At 42.2% G+C, this 14,908-nt stretch overlaps 1 protein-coding gene across 1 annotated transcript in view; it reads left to right on the forward strand.

The window, feature by feature from the left end:
* The window catches only part of tert (telomerase reverse transcriptase), a 67,738-nt gene that overhangs the window by 29,908 nt on the left and 22,922 nt on the right, over nt 1–14,908 (forward strand). The gene's annotated exons all lie outside the window — the stretch shown is intronic.

A 14,908-nucleotide genomic window follows, 5' to 3' on the forward strand; every position in this document is an offset into this window, starting at 1 on the left:
TGAACTTTCCGTTATCCATTTTATGAACTTTCCGTTATCCATTTTATGAACTTTCCGTTATCCATTTTTATGAACTTTCCGTTATCCATTTTTATGAACTTTCCGTTACCCATTTTATGAACTTTCCGTTATCCATTTTTATGAACTTTCCGTTATCCATTTTATGAACTTTCCGTTATCCATTTTTATGAACTTTCCGTTATCCATTTTTATGAACTTTCCGTTATCCATTTTTATGAACTTTCCGTTATCCATTTTATGAACTTTCCGTTACCCATTTTATGAACTTTCCGTTATCCATTTTTATGAACTTTCCGTTATCCATTTTATGAACTTTCCGTTATCCATTTTTATGAACTTTCCGTTATCCATTTTTATGAACTTTCCGTTATCCATTTTATGAACTTTCCGTTATCCATTTTATGAACTTTCCGTTATCCATTTTTATGAACTTTCCGTTATCCATTTTTATGAACTTTCCGTTACCCATTTTATGAACTTTCCGTTATCCATTTTTATGAACTTTCCGTTATCCATTTTATGAACTTTCCGTTATCCATTTTATGAACTTTCCGTTATCCATTTTTATGAACTTTCCGTTATCCATTTTTATGAACTTTCCGTTACCCATTTTATGAACTTTCCGTTATCCATTTTTATGAACTTTCCGTTATCCATTTTATGAACTTTCCGTTATCCATTTTTATGAACTTTCCGTTATCCATTTTTATGAACTTTCCGTTATCCATTTTTATGAACTTTCCGTTATCCATTTTATGAACTTTCCGTTACCCATTTTATGAACTTTCCGTTATCCATTTTATGAACTTTCCGTTATCCATTTTATGAACTTTCCGTTATCCATTTTTATGAACTTTCCGTTATCCATTTTATGAACTTTCCGTTATCCATTTTTATGAACTTTCCGTCATCCATTTTTATGAACTTTCCGTTATCCATTTTATGAACTTTCCGTTATCCATTTTTATGAACTTTCCGTTATCCATTTTATGAACTTTCGCTGCCGAAACATGGGTGCAAATGTTAGCAACATCAGCATAGTGGCAGGTCCGAGCCTAGTTGTGCTGCTGACTGACTAAACTTTCTGAACTAGAAAGACACCAAGAAAACTCACTTATTCTGTTGAACGGTATCTTCCGTCAGTATCATCCACATCATTCCTGTTGTATTTTATAACGTGTCTAACAGTGTTCATTAAGTTCATTCAGTTGCTAGCGTTGCCTGCAGACCAGGCGATGACACTTTGGATCCTGAAGGTCCCGGAGACGTTATGTCTGGGCTTTCAGTTTCTTCCCCGCGGTCGGTCCGCTTCAACCACTTAAGCATTTTTGTTCTGGCAAGAGTCGGCGCAGCGTGTGCGGTAGCAATTCCATTCCAAGTCCATATAATGCGGACTCCGGCCGAAGATTCTAGAACAGAATCCGCTGCTCTGTAGCCTACGGATGCAGGTGCATCGAAAGTGTAGCTACTATGTATTTTTCGCTGTTAACGTTTTAAAATTAACAAATTAGGTGAATGTCTACGTATGTGTTACGGCTTTGTAAATAATATTAATGTCGAACTTTTTTTCTAGATCTGTTTTTTTCCATTGTCCCGGGATTGTCCCAGATATGATAATTTTGTGTCCCGATGACATTTTTTATGGTCCCCGGGACGTCGGGACACCGTTAGTTTCGAGCGCTGTGTGTGATTAACCCTCTGTCTGTCTGTCAGGATGTTAATGGTGGGCGTCCCGGATTATGGCTGTGTGATTAACCCTCTGTCTGTCTGTCTCTGTCAGGACGTTAATGGTGGGCGTCCCGGATTACGGCTGTGTGATTAACCCTCTGTCTGTCTGTCTGTCTGTCTGTCTGTCTGTCTGTCAGGACGTTAATGGTGGGCGACCCGGATTATAGCTGTGTGATTTAACCCTCTGTCTGTCTGTCAGGACATTAATGGTGGGCGTCCCGGATTACGGCTGTGTGATTAACCCTCTGTCTGTCTGTCAGGACATTAATGCTGGGCATCCTGGATTATAGCTGTGTGATTAATCCTCTGTCTGTCTGTCAGGACGTTAATGCTGGGCATCCTGGATTATAGCTGTGTGATTAACCCTCTGTCTGTCTGTCAGGACGTTAATGGTGGGCGTCCCGGATTACGGCTGTGTGATTAACCCTCTGTCTGTCTGTATATCTGTCTGTCAGGACGTTAATGGTGGGCATCCTGGATTATAGCTGTGTGATTAACCCTCTGTCTGTCTGTCAGGACGTTAATGGTGGGCGTCCTGGATTATAGCTGTGTGATTAACCCTCTGTCTGTCTGTCAGGACGTTAATGGTGGGCGTCCTGGATTATAGCTGTGTGATTAACCCTCTGTCTGTCTGTCAGGATGTTAATGGTGGGCGTCCCGGATTACGGCTGTGTGATTAACCCTCTGTCTGTCTGTCTGTCTGTCTGTCAGGACGTTAATGGTGGGCGTCCTGGATTATAGCTGTGTGATTAATCCTCTGTCTGTCTGTCAGGACGTTAATGGTGGGCGTCCCGGATTACGGCTGTGTGATTAACCCTCTGTCTGTCTGTCTGTCTGTCAGGACGTTAATGGTGGGCGTCCTGGATTATAGCTGTGTGATTAATCCTCTGTCTGTCTGTCAGGATGTTAATGGTGGGCGTCCCGGATTACGGCTGTGTGATTAACCCTCTGTCTGTCTGTCTGTCTGTCTGTCAGGACGTTAATGGTGGGCGTCCTGGATTATAGCTGTGTGATTAATCCTCTGTCTGTCTGTCAGGACGTTAATGGTGGGCGTCCCGGATTACGGCTGTGTGATTAACCCTCTGTCTGTCTGTCTGTCTGTCTGTCTGTCTGTCTGTCAGGACGTTAATGGTGGGCGTCTTGGATTATAGCTGTGTGATTAATCCTCTGTCTGTCTGTCAGGACGTTAATGGTGGGCGTCCCGGATTACGGCTGTGTGATTAACCCTCTGTCTGTCTGTCAGGACATTAATGGTGGGCATCCTGGATTATAGCTGTGTGATTAACTATCTGTCTGTCTGTCAGGACGTTAATGGTGGGCGTCCCGGATTACGGCTGTGTGATTAACCCTCTGTCTGTCTGTCTGTCTGTCTGTCTGTCTGTCAGGACGTTAATGGTGGGCGACCCAGATTATAGCTGTGTGATTTAACCCTCTGTCTGTCTGTCAGGAGGTTAATGGTGGGCGTCCCGGATTACGGCTGTGTGATTAACCCTCTGTCTGTCTGTCAGGACATTAATGGTGGGCATCCTGGATTATAGCTGTGTGATTAATCCTCTGTCTGTCTGTCAGGACGTTAATGGTGGGCGTCCCGGATTACGGCTGTGTGATTAACCCTCTGTCTGTCTGTCAGGACATTAATGGTGGGCATCCTGGATTATAGCTGTGTGATTAACTATCTGTCTGTCTGTCAGGACGTTAATGGTGGGCGTCCCGGATTACGGCTGTGTGATTAACCCTCTGTCTGTCTGTCTGTCTGTCAGGACGTTAATGGTGGGCGACCCAGATTATAGCTGTGTGATTTAACCCTCTGTCTGTCTGTCAGGAGGTTAATGGTGGGCGTCCCGGATTACGGCTGTGTGATTAACCCTCTGTCTGTCTGTCAGGACATTAATGGTGGGCATCCTGGATTATAGCTGTGTGATTAATCCTCTGTCTGTCTGTCAGGATGTTAATGCTGGGCATCCTGGATTATAGCTGTGTGATTAACTCTCTGTCTGTCTGTCAGGACGTTAATGGTGGGCGTCCCGGATTACGGCTGTGTGATTAACCCTCTGTCTGTCTGTATATCTGTCTGTCAGTACGTTAATGGTGGGCGTCCCAGATTACGGCTGTGTGATTAACCCTCTGTCTGTCTGTCAGGACGTTAATGGTGGACGTCCCAGATTACGGCTGTGTGATTAACCCTCTGTCTGTCTGTCAGGACGTTAATGGTGGGCATCCCAGATTATGGCTGTGTGATTAACCCTCTGTCTGTCTGTCAGGACGTTAATGGTGGGCGTCCCGGATTATAGCAGTGTGATTAACCCTCTGTCTGTCTGTCAGGACGTTAATGGAGGGCGTCCCAGATTACGGCTGTGTGATTAACCCTCTGTCTGTCTGTCAGGATGTTAATGGTGGGCGTCCCTGATTATGGCTGTGTGATTAACCCTCTGTCTGTCTGTCAGGACGTTAATGGTGGGCGTCCCGGATTACGGCTGTGTGATTAACCCTCTGTCTGTCTGTCAGGATGTTAATGGTGGGCGTCCCGGATTACGGCTGTGTGATTAACCCTCTGTCTGTCTGTCAGGACATTAATGGTGGGCATCCTGGATTATAGCTGTGTGATTAATCCTCTGTCTGTCTGTCAGGACGTTAATGCTGGGCATCCTGGATTATGGCTGTGTGATTAACCCTCTGTCTGTCTGTCTCTGTCAGGACGTTAATGGTGGGCGTCCCGGATTACGGCTGTGTGATTAACCCTCTGTCTGTCTGTCTGTCTGTCTGTCAAGACGTTAATGGTGGGCGACCCGGATTATAGCTGTGTGATTTAACCCTCTGTCTGTCTGTCAGGACGTTAATGGTGGGCGTCCCGGATTACGGCTGTGTGATTAACCCTCTGTCTGTCTGTCAGGACATTAATGGTGGGCATCCTGGATTATAGCTGTGTGATTAATCCTCTGTCTGTCTGTCAGGACGTTAATGGTGGGCGTCCCGGATTACGGCTGTGTGATTAACCCTCTGTCTGTCTGTATATCTGTCTGTCAGGACGTTAATGGTGGGCGTCCTGGATTATAGCTGTGTGAGTAACCCTCTGTCTGTCTGTCAGGACGTTAATGGTGGGCGTCCCGGATTACGGCTGTGTGATTAACCCTCTGTCTGTCTGTATATCTGTCTGTCCGGACGTTAATGGTGGGCGTCCCAGATTACGGCTGTGTGATTAACCCTCTGTCTGTCTGTCAGGACGTTAATGGTGGGCGTCCCAGATTACGGCTGTGTGATTAACCCTCTGTCTGTCTGTCAGGACGTTAATGGTGGGCATCCCAGATTACGGCTGTGTGATTAACCCTCTGTCTGTCTGTCAGGACGTTAATGGTGGGCGTCCCAGATTACGGCTGTGTGATTAACCCTCTGTCTGTCTGTCAGGACGTTAATGGTGGGCGTCCCGGATTATAGCAGTGTGATTAACCCACTGTCTGTCTGTCAGGACGTTAATGATGGGCGTCCCAGATTACGGCTGTGTGATTAACCCTCTGTCTGTCTGTCAGGATGTTAATGGTGGGCGTCCCGGATTACGGCTGTGTGATTAACCCTCTGTCTGTCTGTCAGGACGTTAATGGTGGGCGTCCCGGATTACGGCTGTGTGATTAACCCTCTGTCTGTCTGTCAGGACGTTAATGGTGGGCGTCCCGGATTACGGCTGTGTGATCAGGGCTCGAAATTAACTTTTTTTCTTTGTGTCCCCCAGTGGTCCCGAATTCTGTGTTGTATTGTCCCGAATGGAAGCAATAGTGTCCCCATTTTTTTCCTCTCTGAAATAACCAGTGGTTAATATTATCATATGAAGTTACTATTATATTTGTAACTATGCGATTTTGAACCCTTTATATCATTTTTACAATAAGTCACAAGACACAAGCGACACATGTCCTATACATCATCATCTTCAAAATTACAGTTATTGCATTTTCAGTTTATTAAACTTTGGCGATCTCACTGTATGAATAGATACCTGTTTATTTAAAGGGGCCAACTAGCTCATTCAGAAAATGTTTCAACTCCCTACATCTGCAGTACACTTTAGCTGAAAATAAGACCCCTTTTATGTTCATTTCATCTACTTATACCTTGAATATCTGTGGGCACTTATAAGGCCAACTTATAATTTTCACCATTACCGTTATCCATAGCCCTGTGATGACCTGGCGACTTGTCCAGGGTGTACCCCGCCTTTCGCCCGTAGTCAGCTGGGATAGGCTCCAGCTTGCCTGCGACCCTGTAGAACAGGATAAAGCGGCTACAGATAATGAGATGAGATCGTTATCCATTTTTATGAACTTTCCGTTATCCATTACCGTTATCCATTTTTATGAACTTTCCGTTATCCATTTTATGAACTTTCCGTTATCCATTTTATGAACTTTCCGTTATCCATTTTTATGAACTTTCCGTTATCCATTTTTATGAACTTTCCGTTATCCATTTTTATGAACTTTCCGTTATCCATTTTTATGAACTTTCCGTTATCCATTTTATGAACTTTCCGTTACCCATTTTATGAACTTTCCGTTATCCATTTTTATGAACTTTCCGTTATCCATTTTATGAACTTTCCGTTATCCATTTTTATGAACTTTCCGTTATCCATTTTTATGAACTTTCCGTTACCCATTTTATGAACTTTCCGTTATCCATTTTTATGAACTTTCCGTTATCCATTTTATGAACTTTCCGTTACCCATTTTATGAACTTTCCGTTATCCATTTTATGAACTTTCCGTTATCCATTTTTATGAACTTTCCGTTACCCATTTTATGAACTTTCCGTTATCCATTTTTATGAACTTTCCGTTATCCATTTTATGAACTTTCCGTTATCCATTTTATGAACTTTCCGTTATCCATTTTTATGAACTTTCCGTTACCCATTTTATGAACTTTCCGTTATCCATTTTTATGAACTTTCCGTTATCCATTTTTATGAACTTTCCGTTACCCATTTTATGAACTTTCCGTTATCCATTTTTATGAACTTTCCGTTATCCATTTTATGAACTTTCCGTTATCCATTTTATGAACTTTCCGTTATCCATTTTTATGAACTTTCCGTTATCCATTTTATGAACTTTCCGTTATCCATTTTATGAACTTTCCGTTATCCATTTTTATGAACTTTCCGTTACCCATTTTATGAACTTTCCGTTATCCATTTTTATGAACTTTCCGTTATCCATTTTTATGAACTTTCCGTTATCCATTTTATGAACTTTCCGTTATCCATTTTTATGAACTTTCCGTTACCCATTTTATGAACTTTCCGTTATCCATTTTTATGAACTTTCCGTTATCCATTTTATGAACTTTCCGTTATCCATTTTATGAACTTTCCGTTATCCATTTTTATGAACTTTCCGTTATCCATTTTATGAACTTTCCGTTATCCATTTTTATGAACTTTCCGTTATCCATTTTTATGAACTTTCCGTTACCCATTTTATGAACTTTCCGTTATCCATTTTTATGAACTTTCCGTTATCCATTTTTATGAACTTTCCGTTATCCATTTTTATGAACTTTCCGTTATCCATTTTATGAACTTTCCGTTATCCATTTTTATGAACTTTCCGTTACCCATTTTATGAACTTTCCGTTATCCATTTTTCTGAACTTTCCGTTACCCATTTTATGAACTTTCCGTTATCCATTTTTATGAACTTTCCGTTACCCATTTTATGAACTTTCCGTTATCCATTTTATGAACTTTCCGTTATCCATTTTTATGAACTTTCCGTTATCCATTTTTATGAACTTTCCGTTATCCATTTTTATGAACTTTCCGTTACCCATTTTATGAACTTTCCGTTATCCATTTTTATGAACTTTCCGTTATCCATTTTTATGAACTTTCCGTTATCCATTTTTATGAACTTTCCGTTACCCATTTTATGAACTTTCCGTTATCCATTTTTATGAACTTTCCGTTATCCATTTTATGAACTTTCCGTTATCCATTTTTATGAACTTTCCGTTATCCATTTTTATGAACTTTCCGTTATCCATTTTTATGAACTTTCCGTTATCCATTTTTATGAACTTTCCGTTATCCATTTTATGAACTTTCCGTTATCCATTTTTATGAACTTTCCGTTATCCATTTTTATGAACTTTCCGTTACCCATTTTATGAACTTTCCGTTATCCATTTTTATGAACTTTCCGTTACCCATTTTATGAACTTTCCGTTATCCATTTTTATGAACTTTCCGTTACCCATTTTATGAACTTTCCGTTATCCATTTTATGAACTTTCCGTTATCCATTTTTATGAACTTTCCGTTATCCATTTTTATGAACTTTCCGTTATCCATTTTTATGAACTTTCCGTTACCCATTTTATGAACTTTCCGTTATCCATTTTTATGAACTTTCCGTTATCCATTTTTATGAACTTTCCGTTATCCATTTTTATGAACTTTCCGTTATCCATTTTTATGAACTTTCCGTTACCCATTTTATGAACTTTCCGTTATCCATTTTTATGAACTTTCCGTTATCCATTTTTATGAACTTTCCGTTACCCATTTTTATGAACTTTCCGTTACCCATTTTATGAACTTTCCGTTATCCATTTTATGAACTTTCCGTTATCCATTTTTATGAACTTTCCGTTATCCATTTTTATGAACTTTCCGTTACCCATTTTATGAACTTTCCGTTATCCATTTTTATGAACTTTCCGTTATCCATTTTTATGAACTTTCCGTTACCCATTTTATGAACTTTCCGTTATCCATTTTTATGAACTTTCCGTTACCCATTTTATGAACTTTCCGTTATCCATTTTTATGAACTTTCCGTTATCCATTTTTATGAACTTTCCGTTACCCATTTTTATGAACTTTCCGTTACCCATTTTATGAACTTTCCGTTATCCATTTTATGAACTTTCCGTTATCCATTTTTATGAACTTTCCGTTATCCATTTTTATGAACTTTCCGTTACCCATTTTATGAACTTTCCGTTATCCATTTTTATGAACTTTCCGTTATCCATTTTTATGAACTTTCCGTTACCCATTTTATGAACTTTCCGTTATCCATTTTTATGAACTTTCCGTTACCCATTTTATGAACTTTCCGTTACCCATTTTATGAACTTTCCGTTATCCATTTTTATGAACTTTCCGTTACCCATTTTATGAACTTTCCGTTATCCATTTTTATGAACTTTCCGTTATCCATTTTTATGAACTTTCCGTTACCCATTTTATGAACTTTCCGTTATCCATTTTTATGAACTTTCCGTTATCCATTTTATGAACTTTCCGTTATCCATTTTTATGAACTTTCCGTTATCCATTTTATGAACTTTCGCTGCCGAAACATGGGTGCAAATGTTAGCAACATCAGCATAGTGGCAGGTCCGAGCCTAGTTGTGCTGCTGACTGACTAAACTTTCTGAACTAGAAAGACACCAAGAAAACTCACTTATTCTGTTGAACGGTATCTTCCGTCAGTATCATCCACATCATTCCTGTTGTATTTTATAACGTGTCTAACAGTGTTCATTAAGTTCATTCAGTTGCTAGCGTTGCCTGCAGACCAGGCGATGACACTTTGGATCCTGAAGGTCCCGGAGACGTTATGTCTGGGCTTTCAGTTTCTTCCCCGCGGTCGGTCCGCTTCAACCACTTAAGCATTTTTGTTCTGGCAAGAGTCGGCGCAGCGTGTGCGGTAGCAATTCCATTCCAAGTCCATATAATGCGGACTCCGGCCGAAGATTCTAGAACAGAATCCGCTGCTCTGTAGCCTACGGATGCAGGTGCATCGAAAGTGTAGCTACTATGTATTTTTCGCTGTTAACGTTTTAAAATTAACAAATTAGGTGAATGTCTACGTATGTGTTACGGCTTTGTAAATAATATTAATGTCGAACTTTTTTTCTAGATCTGTTTTTTTCCATTGTCCCGGGATTGTCCCAGATATGATAATTTTGTGTCCCGATGACATTTTTTATGGTCCCCGGGACGTCGGGACACCGTTAGTTTCGAGCGCTGTGTGTGATTAACCCTCTGTCTGTCTGTCAGGATGTTAATGGTGGGCGTCCCGGATTATGGCTGTGTGATTAACCCTCTGTCTGTCTGTCTGTCTGTCTGTCAGGACGTTAATGGTGGGCGACCCGGATTATAGCTGTGTGATTTAACCCTCTGTCTGTCTGTCAGGACATTAATGGTGGGCGTCCCGGATTACGGCTGTGTGATTAACCCTCTGTCTGTCTGTCAGGACATTAATGCTGGGCATCCTGGATTATAGCTGTGTGATTAATCCTCTGTCTGTCTGTCAGGACGTTAATGCTGGGCATCCTGGATTATAGCTGTGTGATTAACCCTCTGTCTGTCTGTCAGGACGTTAATGGTGGGCGTCCCGGATTACGGCTGTGTGATTAACCCTCTGTCTGTCTGTATATCTGTCTGTCAGGACGTTAATGGTGGGCATCCTGGATTATAGCTGTGTGATTAACCCTCTGTCTGTCTGTCAGGACGTTAATGGTGGGCGTCCTGGATTATAGCTGTGTGATTAACCCTCTGTCTGTCTGTATATCTGTCTGTCAGGACGTTAATGGTGGGCGTCCTGGATTATAGCTGTGTGATTAACCCTCTGTCTGTCTGTCAGGATGTTAATGGTGGGCGTCCCGGATTACGGCTGTGTGATTAACCCTCTGTCTGTCTGTCTGTCTGTCTGTCAGGATGTTAATGGTGGGCGTCCCGGATTACGGCTGTGTGATTAACCCTCTGTCTGTCTGTCAGGACGTTAATGGTGGGCGTCCCGGATTACAGCAGTGTGATTAACCCTCTGTCTGTCTGTCTGTCTGTCAGGACGTTAATGGTGGGCGTCCTGGATTATAGCTGTGTGATTAATCCTCTGTCTGTCTGTCAGGACGTTAATGGTGGGCGTCCCGGATTACGGCTGTGTGATTAACCCTCTGTCTGTCTGTCTGTCTGTCTGTCTGTCAGGACGTTAATGGTGGGCGTCCTGGATTATAGCTGTGTGATTAATCCTCTGTCTGTCTGTCAGGACGTTAATGGTGGGCGTCCCGGATTACGGCTGTGTGATTAACCCTCTGTCTGTCTGTCTGTCTGTCTGTCTGTCTGTCTGTCTGTCTGTCAGGACGTTAATGGTGGGCGTCCTGGATTATAGCTGTGTGATTAATCCTCTGTCTGTCTGTCAGGACGTTAATGGTGGGCGTCCCGGATTACGGCTGTGTGATTAACCCTCTGTCTGTCTGTCAGGACATTAATGGTGGGCATCCTGGATTATAGCTGTGTGATTAACTATCTGTCTGTCTGTCAGGACGTTAATGGTGGGCGTCCCGGATTACGGCTGTGTGATTAACCCTCTGTCTGTCTGTCTGTCTGTCTGTCAGGACGTTAATGGTGGGCGACCCAGATTATAGCTGTGTGATTTAACCCTCTGTCTGTCTGTCAGGAGGTTAATGGTGGGCGTCCCGGATTACGGCTGTGTGATTAACCCTCTGTCTGTCTGTCAGGACATTAATGGTGGGCATCCTGGATTATAGCTGTGTGATTAATCCTCTGTCTGTCTGTCAGGACGTTAATGGTGGGCGTCCCGGATTACGGCTGTGTGATTAACCCTCTGTCTGTCTGTCAGGACATTAATGGTGGGCATCCTGGATTATAGCTGTGTGATTAACTATCTGTCTGTCTGTCAGGACGTTAATGGTGGGCGTCCCGGATTACGGCTGTGTGATTAACCCTCTGTCTGTCTGTCTGTCTGTCAGGACGTTAATGGTGGGCGACCCAGATTATAGCTGTGTGATTTAACCCTCTGTCTGTCTGTCAGGAGGTTAATGGTGGGCGTCCCGGATTACGGCTGTGTGATTAACCCTCTGTCTGTCTGTCAGGACATTAATGGTGGGCATCCTGGATTATAGCTGTGTGATTAATCCTCTGTCTGTCTGTCAGGATGTTAATGCTGGGCATCCTGGATTATAGCTGTGTGATTAACTCTCTGTCTGTCTGTCAGGACGTTAATGGTGGGCGTCCCGGATTACGGCTGTGTGATTAACCCTCTGTCTGTCTGTATATCTGTCTGTCAGTACGTTAATGGTGGGCGTCCCAGATTACGGCTGTGTGATTAACCCTCTGTCTGTCTGTCAGGACGTTAATGGTGGACGTCCCAGATTACGGCTGTGTGATTAACCCTCTGTCTGTCTGTCAGGACGTTAATGGTGGGCATCCCAGATTATGGCTGTGTGATTAACCCTCTGTCTGTCTGTCAGGACGTTAATGGTGGGCGTCCCGGATTATAGCAGTGTGATTAACCCTCTGTCTGTCTGTCAGGACGTTAATGGAGGGCGTCCCAGATTACGGCTGTGTGATTAACCCTCTGTCTGTCTGTCAGGATGTTAATGGTGGGCGTCCCGGATTATGGCTGTGTGATTAACCCTCTGTCTGTCTGTCAGGACGTTAATGGTGGGCGTCCCGGATTACGGCTGTGTGATTAACCCTCTGTCTGTCTGTCAGGATGTTAATGGTGGGCGTCCCGGATTATGGCTGTGTGATTAACCCTCTGTCTGTCTGTCTCTGTCAGGACGTTAATGGTGGGCGTCCCGGATTACGGCTGTGTGATTAACCCTCTGTCTGTCTGTCTGTCTGTCTGTCAGGACGTTAATGGTGGGCGACCCGGATTATAGCTGTGTGATTTAACCCTCTGTCTGTCTGTCAGGACGTTAATGGTGGGCGTCCCGGATTACGGCTGTGTGATTAACCCTCTGTCTGTCTGTCAGGACGTTAATGCTGGGCATCCTGGATTATAGCTGTGTGATTAACCCTCTGTCTGTCTGTCAGCACACATGCAAACTCCTCACCTTTCAGCGAAATTCGCCGTTTTGGTCCCAAAATAGGTCACTTGTGTGAATCGTGTAGATCCGAAGAGTTTTTTTTTGGGGGGGGGGGGGTAGGCAGGCTACGACGCTATTGTTGCCATACATTTCACTTACAAGGTTACAGCCAATCAAGATTAACAGTTACTAACACGCTTCTTTTCCATTGGAGTTCTGATCAGCTGGTGCACAACCCACTGCTGGTTGCCAGTCCTCGCTTACGAATATTCCACAGATTCAGACCGCAAAGTCACCTTTTTATAGAGAGATCTGGCAACCTCATCTCGCGACTGAATCTGAATACCAATGGAACAGTTTCCAGCGCGCTCGGGGGTGAATAACCATGGGCGGATCTACCAGGGTGGCATATGCCACTCTAAAAGAAAGCCTTGCCACCCCTGCTGCTACCCCAGTCGGCAGCGACGAATTCAAAGAAAAATTACGGCCAATTTGACATTTACGTGCGCGAATTTCCAATGTCTGACTGCTGCGAATGCAGCACGAGATAACGCCAGAGATTGGTTGTTTTGGAAAATTGAGAGGCGCGAAGCGAGGGAGCCAGGAGTCGCGAGGAAAGGAGACACGGGAGGAAAGGGGTAAAAGCTGATTAACTATCTATCAAAAAATGAAATTATAATGAATGAACAGTGCTAGTATAGTTGCGATGCTGATTTTGAGAGGATAAAAATCAGGTTGGAGAAGGTTATTTAGCTAACTATACATGTAAGGCAAAAAAAAAAAAGTGTGTTTCCGGTAACCCGACCGATCGAGAATTTCCGCGTCGAAATTGCCGACCGTAAAGTTTTTATTACAAATTTCCCTCGATATTTTAGTGTAAGTGGCGTTAGTTTGTCATAATTTTTTTTGTTTCAACGCATTCAAGTTGTGAAAGAAACGATAAAAAGTAAAATGTTTTGCCACTTCTATCAGCCCTCCTGGCTGTAATGCAAATTGCTTCCTCTTCAGTATACAAGTGCACTTCCATGGCAGGGAAAAACACTACATTTTGCCGCCTATGTAGTCCCCTATTTATACAAATAGGAGTCATTCAGGATTCAGCCATGTTTTTGCTCCGTGTTTTTGCTCGACCCAAGTTCTACAGTAGGCTAGGCGAGGCCGTCTGCTTTTAATGGAAGTAGCCTAGCCTAGGACGTTAAACCATATTTTCACGTTATTTCTTGATAAGGTGTTTTCACATTATCACATGAAAATATCATGAAATTACGTGTTATGTTATTACATGATAAATATATTGTAAAAACGTGATAACTCTGTTAACAATATCTTTTCACGTAATTACTTGAGTCTAAGCCAATTTTTTTTTTTTTTGAGTGTGGCAGCAATATCGCTTCCGCAGATCATAACTCGAACTCTTGCGATATTTTTTTTATTCGTTTAAAGATTTAAAACACTTATTTTATTATGATGTGTGGTATAAAGGATTCTGTGCCAAAATACTATTTTGTAAGATGTTTACTTGTGTTAATTTTTTCGAACAAAATAAAACAAATTAAGAAAAAAAATTTCCTACCTACCGACCTTATTTTAGTATTTCATGTTACCTGAAACACACTTTTTTTTTTTTGGCCTAATGTTAGCTAGGTCTGACATTAGTTTTGTGTAAAGTCGGGCACAAAAGTTAATATTGATTCACCGTCTGTCAAGGAAAACATTGCTATTGGCTGAAGCTTATGATTCAAATATTGAGGATCTTAAACATGAGTTACATCAGACGAGGAGAGTACTAGACAGAAAAAAGGGGGAACAGGAGAGTCCTATCAGTCTCATGGAGTTCACTGTTTTTGGACCCATACCAAGATGATGATGTTTTTTTTTGAGTTGTTCAGGTTGTGTAAAATAGCGGTTGTCTTGCCTGTGAGCAGTGCATCCTGTGAACGAAGTTTTTCATCTCTCAGACTCATAAAGACTTATTTGCGGTCGACTATGACAGAAAAGAGACTATCAAGTTTGGCTGTACTCAGCATTGAATCAAAGCGCACAAAAGCATTAGATCTTGATAAATTTGTGAAGCGTTTTGCTGAGCAACATGGAAATCGCCGCATTCAGCTGTTGTAGGCATGACAAGTTCATGTTCTGCTCACTGCTGAGCCTTTACAAAGCGTGAGGAAAAAAACTATAAAATGTGACACTGGTGTAAATGGTTTAAATCATGCTGAACTTGAAGCAGTGTTGTTATTGTTGTTTTTTAGTGTCTGTTCTTTTGCATATACAGTATAAAACTGTCCAGAAACGGTATAGACCTCATCTGAGAATGTGTGTT

This window comes from Neoarius graeffei, chromosome 2 (assembly GCF_027579695.1).
Source record: "Neoarius graeffei isolate fNeoGra1 chromosome 2, fNeoGra1.pri, whole genome shotgun sequence".
Taxonomy (NCBI): Eukaryota; Metazoa; Chordata; class Actinopteri; order Siluriformes; family Ariidae; genus Neoarius; species Neoarius graeffei.